This window comes from Sycon ciliatum, chromosome 4 (genome assembly GCF_964019385.1).
Source record: "Sycon ciliatum chromosome 4, ocSycCili1.1, whole genome shotgun sequence".
Taxonomy (NCBI): Eukaryota; Metazoa; Porifera; class Calcarea; order Leucosolenida; family Sycettidae; genus Sycon; species Sycon ciliatum.
The window spans coordinates 3,510,775-3,519,078 of record NC_088646.1 but is presented as its reverse complement, the minus strand read 5'-3'; the positions used below and the strand labels follow the sequence as shown (position 1 = coordinate 3,519,078).

At 44.2% G+C, this 8,304-nt stretch overlaps 2 long non-coding RNA genes across 2 annotated transcripts; one reads left to right on the top strand and one right to left on the bottom strand.

Annotated features, from left to right (window-relative positions):
• Window positions 1–701: 701 nt before the first annotated feature.
• LOC135813595 (uncharacterized) lies at window positions 702–3,859 on the top strand. Its single transcript, XR_010553030.1, has 2 exons — window positions 702–936; window positions 3,127–3,859. It is a non-coding gene; the product is annotated as an uncharacterized LOC135813595 (long non-coding RNA).
• A 1,113-nt stretch (window positions 3,860–4,972) lies between these two features.
• Window positions 4,973–8,304, bottom strand: LOC135813943 (uncharacterized). Its single transcript, XR_010553140.1, has 2 exons — window positions 7,760–8,304; window positions 4,973–5,491 (listed from the first exon to the last, which is right to left on the bottom strand). It is a non-coding gene; the product is annotated as an uncharacterized LOC135813943 (long non-coding RNA).

The window sequence follows — 8,304 nt, the reverse complement described above, 5'->3', positions numbered from 1 at the left end:
CCATGATCGGCCAGTGCCTGCAGCACGAACAGTACATTGTATTACATGTATGTGCATAGACAGACAAATAAACACTAACCTGAGCATGGGTACCGCTTATATTCGTGGTCAGGAAAGTGAAAGTACGAACGAAGGAGAAGAAGATTGTTGACCATGGCGAACAACTGCATATCCAGAGGGCACACGGCTTGCCAGAATGGGTCGGCTACATCTTCGCTAATTTTCTGTCCTAACAACATTCAGCTTCGAGGTCAAGGACGACGGCATTTTTGGAAAGAAATTTCGAATTTTGGAGAAGAAGCTTGCTTTCGGAAAAATGTTCCTTTCACGCAAGGCAGCATGCCAGGTCAGGCGTGTGAACCAGGTGAACTGTGTCGGCAGATCCACGTTTACGTTCCAGGCCGACAGTTTTTTGACCAAGCCGTGAATCGCCCTCGCTCTGACTCTCCCGGCTACGAAGGAGTAATTTTACAACTCTTCAGGCCAGCTACAGGTCTCTGATGCACAGCTGCAAGTGACGGATATCGGTCATTTGCAGCCACTACTAAGAGCCTCCTGGTCGTTGCAATCTGATACATAATATACCTCGGGTCTGCAGCCTACAAACGTGGATCTGCCGACACTGTGCTGTCGACGACATGTCCGGCAAGGCACCTTGCGTGAAAGCAAGGAACGCTTTTTTTTAGAAAGGAAGCTTCTTCTCCAAAATTTAAAATATTTTGAAAATTATTCCTTCTGAAAAATCATCGCGTTCTTGACCTCGAAGCTGACTGCTGAATGCGATTAGGAAAGAAGATTCCTGAAGATGCACCAGACTGATTCTGGCAAGCCGTCTGTCGTCTGGATATGCACTGTTGTTCGTCATGGTCAGCAATCTTCTACGTTCGTCCTTTCGTTTTCCTGACCACGATGATGACAAGCAGCTCTCATGCTCAGGTTAGTGCTACTTGTATGTCTGGGCACACAACACATCTGAGATGCACCCACTGACGTTATCGTACTGAAGAATGCAGCAAGGGTTCCTCGGATTCTCTTGATTTCGGAACAAATTTCCTTCACTTTCACCCTCTCCGTCTCTTCCCCATGCCCTCCATGCATGCACAATGCATTAATGGAGCTTGCATTTCAAATGACTTGAAATGTTGTTTTTATACTTTGGCAGTGCCTCTGCTACACTTTCATATAGAGTGAGGTCCTGTAAATAGGATCCAACATTGTTGGTGGTGTGTGTGTGGCCCCCGGGGGGGGGGGGGGGGGGGGGGGGGGGAGGTAGGTTTGCAGCCAGGATGTAGGAATGACACTTCTGCGCAGCAGGTGGCAATAGTCAGAACTGGTCGCTCTACAAATCCCATACCTACCAACCTTTGCAACCCTGAGATCGAATGACATACCTAGGCATGAAAATGTATACAAATGTAGCTCGCGGTGAGGCATGGAACTAATGCACTTTTGGGTGCCTATTACCGCCCTCGATGTCGGGACGATCCCGGCCAAATCGGGATGGTTGTCAGGTATGAAATCCCAACCGAGAAAACCATTAAATTAAAAGATAAACTCGGCTGGAACGCCGCTTTTCTGGGAATAGAAAATATGTAATGCCACTTTCGGCTAGTCCTTTTTGCAAAAGTGATTCAGTGCCTCCCCAATGCTGTATGAGGGCCAGGACATAGCAACTTTCTGTATGCCGGGGGGGGGGGGGGGTCATCGTCCGCAACATTGGTAGAGTTACGGTTACATTGTATATGTAGATGCATGTGCATCAGGGATTCAGAGCACCTGGGGAGACGACATGAGACCAAAGTACCCAAAACTTTGTGAGTTTTGACCCCATATTGGGTAGTTTTACGTGATCTGTGTTCTGTGCAGCTCGTAATCACAGGCTTGCTCTGTTAAACCCAAACGTCTAGATCAACAATTCTATAGACCTTATTCGATAACATGATTTTTGGACTCGCCTCCAGGGATTTGTCGTAAGCTGGGGCACGCGTACGTGAAACAAGTGGCAAGAAAGGCCCAGTTCGTACAAGGGAGTAGTAAATTACCGGTATTTTTCTACTCCTATGTTCCCACGCCAAGTCCTCTGTGCACTGAGTGCAGGTCTCTTGCCGCTCCCTGGTTCCCGGGACCCCGGTTCACGTGATTGTGACGTTTATCGAATAAGGTCTATATGCAGACATGCATAAATCAACCCTTCCACAAGGACGGCTCAAACAGGCAGCCAAGGAGTGAAAATTTCACTCCTGTGGCTAGGGGTGAAACGAAGGCCTCAATTTGCCAAATGAACCTTCTCCATCGAAACGAACGAAGGTGTCGAATGATTCTTTTACCAGTTCACAGTTCCTGTTCACGCGCACTCCCGGAGGGGGGCTACTATGCACTTGTAGTGACACTTACCGTAAGCCAAGTTGCACCTATGGAAGCCAAGTGGAACATGACTAGTTGACTGAACAGACTACAGTACAGTATACATGCACATGTATACAGTGAAGATCAGTGCATGCATGCCTGCCGTAATCATATGTTGACCTTCGTTCGAATTGAAAAGAGAGGGTCGTTTCGAAAAAGAAAAAAAAGCTCCATGGAAGTATGATGCTGCTGACAATTCGAGACTCACTGAAGTCGCCTTTCTGTAATGGATCATGCGCTCTAGGTTCATCCAATTGGATATGGACTCAAATCATTGTTACACCATTCTTGTTTGGTTAGTTATTCTACATCCCATAGCATGTACAATCCACCTTGTGAATAATGTACCTCGGGTTTACAAAACAACTCGCAAATAACGATACAATCTTCAGATCTAGTGACCATTTGATTGCATACTTCCAACCTCACGAGTAACAACAATACACCAATAACGACACTTTTCTCATTCACAATCGAGGGTCAATATTGCAATCAAACAGGAGGGGCGAAAGTCGACCACGGCTGAAAAGGCGTAAAGAAAATGTATGTCATGAGCTACATGGCAGAAGGAGGAAGTAGGTTTTCTAAAGCAAGAAACAGAGGTAAATGAAGCACCAAGTCTGTCCATGCAGTGGATAGAATTATTGTATTGAAAGACAGGCTCTTTACGTCAGCTTGCTACTATTATACCTACATTTGCTTTCTGCCTTTTTCATGCAGGATTCTGAAAGCTGGAGCAGCTCTGCTTACCTCGACCACTGAACTTCCAACTAACTTCCAACCAAGTTCAAGGCAGTATTATGATGAATCAAGCATGCTTGCCATCATTTCGTCATTGCAAAGTACATCGACAATATAGATTTGGTGCTAACTATGTATGATGTAGAGTGTGCTCTATGTATCTATACTACTGATTGGCCTACATTGTACTTATGTGGGCTGAGAGTAATTGATTGTGCTGTATGGCAGTTTACTTGCATGTCATAGATGTTCACATTGCACTCAGCTACTGAATTGCTTTCTGTTGCACTGCAAATAGATTGTAGTGGCATGGGCCATGCCATAATTATATTAGTGTACCGGTACTACACCAACAGTTTCACTGGTGCACTGTACTTACTGGTAGATCTACATCATGCACAGCCTTGTCACTGCTTTTCCCACTTTTTATTAATTTACTGTACTGTACACATTTTGGCACAGCTCTTCCACAGAGAGTTACTAGTATTTTCTTCTGCATACCTACTGTATACAGTGACGTGACTGGTAACATCTATGGCTGTGAAATCACAAATTTCTGGGTTGACAGTCTCAAACCTATACGATTTGTTTCTAAGAACTTGCTATAACTATCATTCTATTAAAGTATTCTACTGTGCAATTACGTAAAGTTTGGAATACCACTCTTCTGTGATTTGTATGTCAAATTATGAAATTCAGTGTGTGAGGTAAGCCCATGCATGGCATTCACTGCTATAGTATGACTCGGGGTAAAGTGTTCCAACGCATACTCATTATAGTGAATAGGTGTGTGTCAGTTAATCGGTGCCCAGCGTTGTTGCTGCTGGATAACATACTCCGAGATAACTGAAGCTACACAGCCATCTAATGTTCAAACATGCATCGAAGGGGCCGTAACGAGATCTGCAAGACATGATTCTATACCTGTACTGTTAGACATGTATATAATTATAACGAGGAAGTAAATCTAACGGATGACATTTCTTCGTTATAATAAGATCCGTTGAGGCCATACTGCTTTATATATGTTAAACATATCTTCTCGTTAACCTATGAATTTTGGACAATCGTTAAATTTGCGACTCGTTATAATAACATGTCTTACAGTATTCGATGCTCTCTAGCAGGACATTCATCTGCCTAATTTTCTCTGTGCTGCATTGATGAGCGAAACAGCATGTTGTCCTCAGATTGAGTATTGTGTATGACAGACGTGTATGTAGTGGTAAAGCTCAAATACATGTGCAACATAACAATCAATAACAATCCCCGTGTTTTACAACAGCACAAACCCAGCACCGCAATTCTTAACTTTGGGCTGTGGTGTTCTTAGTATTTCAGGCTGGATGTTCTAGGCTTCCACGCTCTTGGGCGCACGACTTTACTGTGCCGAAGAATATTTTCAGCCAATGAACCCAGTGCTTGGTGGCAGATTAGTGTCATGGAACAGCATTTTGCATGTGGCTTTCACTACATGCACATGTACAACGTTCAATTGATTCGGAAAAATCAGACGAGGACTTTTGCAGTTATGAGCAAGGTCCCCACGAATGGTCATGTCACTTCACAGAATACATGAACTGATAGAGTAGACCGAGGTCCCCTCAGAGAACGCTTGGGGAAGTCGGTTTCAACTGAGGACATGTCCAAAACCATGCTAAGTACTTGAGCATGACCCCCACAATTATCAGGCCCGCCGGAACCGGTCTGGTTGGTCAGGTTATCACCGGACCAACTTGTTGGCCATCAACAAATGTTTCCTGCTGTGGAGGACGTGTGTACCCGCCATATCACACACAAAGTATACAAGGCCATTAAACTACCGGACCAATCAAAAACTGCTTCCGGCGGTACTGATTATAGTACAGGTTTAAAAAGCGGCTCCATTTTTGTCATACATCAAACCAACTCTGTCATTGCTATGCTACTCAAAAAGAGTAGTGATGTTTATTCACAAATGAATCACAATGCTATCAGAGAACTTCGATATTCTCCAATTTTAGGGGCACTGCAGTACTATGCAAAATTTAATGCTGCTTGGTCATTGTTATGAAGCAGTCACCTCAGTACAGCAATTAAACAGGCTGATTATGTGAACGAGATTCACGGCAAATCTTCTTCCATCAGTGCTGTTTAGTCTTGAGTGGTCCACTGAGGCAGGAAAACAACCTGTTCGGTCCTTCCATACGAGAAACAGAAATTGAACATGTTCCAGGGTGGAGGTGGCGAGTATCGGCAATGTAATGCACCTTTAGGCCAACACGACCATCATTCCGACATGGATTCTCAAACACCTTCGCTCGTGAGTGTGCCTCAGAGTGGTATTCATCAACAGATGGCAATCCTGTAAAACACATGAAAAGACATAGCAGCAACACAAAGAAACCTAATGTTATAGAAACGAATTCGAAAAACAAAGTCTACTGAACCAAGGTACAACCACACTCCAGGAGGCAAGCAAAAGTGCATAATCCGAAGGTTGCGATGCTTGTATGTATTGTATTTATGGATTCTCCACAGGCCTTAGCCTAAATCGATGGAGTCTCTGTCATGCCACACTGGATACAACATGCTACCAGAATCACTTTCCCCAGTATTGATGATCTCTTCTTAGGGTGTTATATAAAACACATCTGTAGCCACTTCATCTTGCTCACGAAATCATACATCACCACACAAACGAGCCCTTCGGCTATTATACTTTGGGTGGTGATGTATGATATTGATAATCTATTGATACTAGGGCTGAAACGATAATATCGGTTATCCGTCTAATCGATCATTACAAGGAAACGATTTCGATTACGCGATTCTAAAAAAAAGAAACGTCTGCAAGAATCAAAAAGATGACATGTACAGCACTACTAGATACTGTACTTTGTCCTTTTCCTCATTTCTTTTTGTTGGCCATATGTTTTCCAGTAGGGCTGTGAAAAAAATAAAAAAATAAAAAACTGACTGTCTGCACCTGCACGTGATGTGCCACTGCATTGTGTAGAGTACCCGGTTTATCTGCATGTGTGTATGTACATGTATATGTGTATATGTCAACACGGCATGCTTTGTGCTGGTCTGGCGCGACAATTTCTAGGACACAGTAATTGATATCATCGATGCAAGGGTAGGTTAACCGATAGTTGAAATTCAGAAAAGTGTAATCGTTTCACCCCTAATTGATACCATATCCAAGTCTGACTCTCACCGTGAGATCCTGGCAACAATATTACCTGGTACATGACATATTCAGACACTGACATAAGCATCTTTTTGGAACAACACGTGTGCCTATCTGCTAGAGTAATGTGACACACATGCAGAATCAGTCATAGCTAATTTTACCCCTCACTGTTGTATGCGCAGACTCCACTTCGCGGTGTCAAGTACTCTTCTTTCGGTGGGCTACTCCGCTCAGGCGCTTGTTTTAGAGGACTCACATTCATCCTACAAACCTACACGACTTGCATAGTTTTCACTGTCGGCCGAAGTGCATGCATTGCACACATTGCGATTCACTCCCTCCGTACAGGCCAGTACAGAGCTGCCCACCAATTGAGTCTGTTTTGCGTACTCAGACTTCTGATTTTCCGTATCTTGCAGTGTGTTGCGTACTGCCGTGTACATTGCATGCAACTTGCACTACAAAGTTTTTTGACACGCACATGCATGTCGGTGGCTGCATTTGGTAGTGTAAAACATGTGTGACTTGCACTAACGACATTATTTTTTTGTGCTACATGTACATGTTGTCGTGGTACGGCATGCACTCGCTTTGGTACAAGACTATTCATCGCTCAGCTTACACTTGCAATGCTTCTACACAGCTGATTGATCCTCTTCGATTTTCTATACCATTTGCTCAAATTCTGTAGTGCGGACAAGGAGTGATTTTCCGTACAAATACAGAAAAATATGGAGGGCTGGTACTTGGTAGCACTGCTAGTATGGTAGTGCCAGGCTAAGCTGGCTGGAAGATCAGATACTTTTTTGGTTCTTTCAGTCATTTTCACGACCTATATTTTCTTTATCATGATCCCTGGGGTGTGACGTTCTTACGAATGCAGAAACTCAGTCTTTCTAACCGAGTCTCACGTGCACTGTGAATTTGCTCTTCTTTTATTCACACTGCCATGTATCGATTCATCGCTTCTTCCCACCCGAGATCCTGTGCAACAGCGATTTAAAGATTGGCTTTATCAAATAGTGATCAGAGAGAGAGGGAGGATCAGTTGTGGCTGCTGTGACAGCTGCATAGAGTGTAGATTGGTGCAAACATCATTGCCCAGCAGAACCGTATTCATAGGGACCTGCGTTTAGCATTTGGAAGCTATTTTTTAGAATTTTTACAGGCCCAATAAGCCTGAAGAAAAGAACACCTAACTTAGACTGTCCTAACGTTATCGAACGCACTGCCAAAGTAAAAACAACATTTGAAATGCAAACTCGATTGTGCATGCATGGAGGGCATGGGGAAGAGACGGAGAGGGTGAAAGTGAAGGAAATTTGTTCCGAAATCAAGAGAATCCGAGGAACCCTTGCTGCATTCTTCAGTACGATAACGTCAGTGGGTGCATCTCAGATGTGTTGTGTGCCCAGACATACAAGTAGCACTAACCTGAGCATGAGAGCTGCTTGTCATCATCGCGGTCAGGAAAACGAAAGGACGAACGTAGAAGATTGCTGACCATGACGAACAACAGTGCATATCCAGACGACAGACGGCTTGCCAGAATCAGTCTGGTGCATCTTCAGGAATCTTCTTTCCTAATCACATTCAGCAGTCAGCTTCGAGGTCAAGAACGCGATGATTTTTCAGAAGGAATAATTTTCAAAATATTTTAAATTTTGGAGAAGAAGCTTCCTTTCTAAAAAAAAGCGTTCCTTGCTTTCACGCAAGGTGCCTTGCCGGACATGTCGTCGACAGCACAGTGTCGGCAGATCCACGTTTGTAGGCTGCAGACCCGGCAGACGTTTTGATCAGCCCGGCCTGGTGGTGAGATTTCGGACCCGGGAGTACTAAAAACTGCTCGCATCCCAGGGTGCTCAGTTTCGCTCTATCCGATCGAGTAAGGCTTCCAGAAAGGCCCTCAGGTGCGCGGCCTGCGGTGCCATAATATACCTCGACAACGACATCATTCGAACGTTCGCTCAACAAAAATC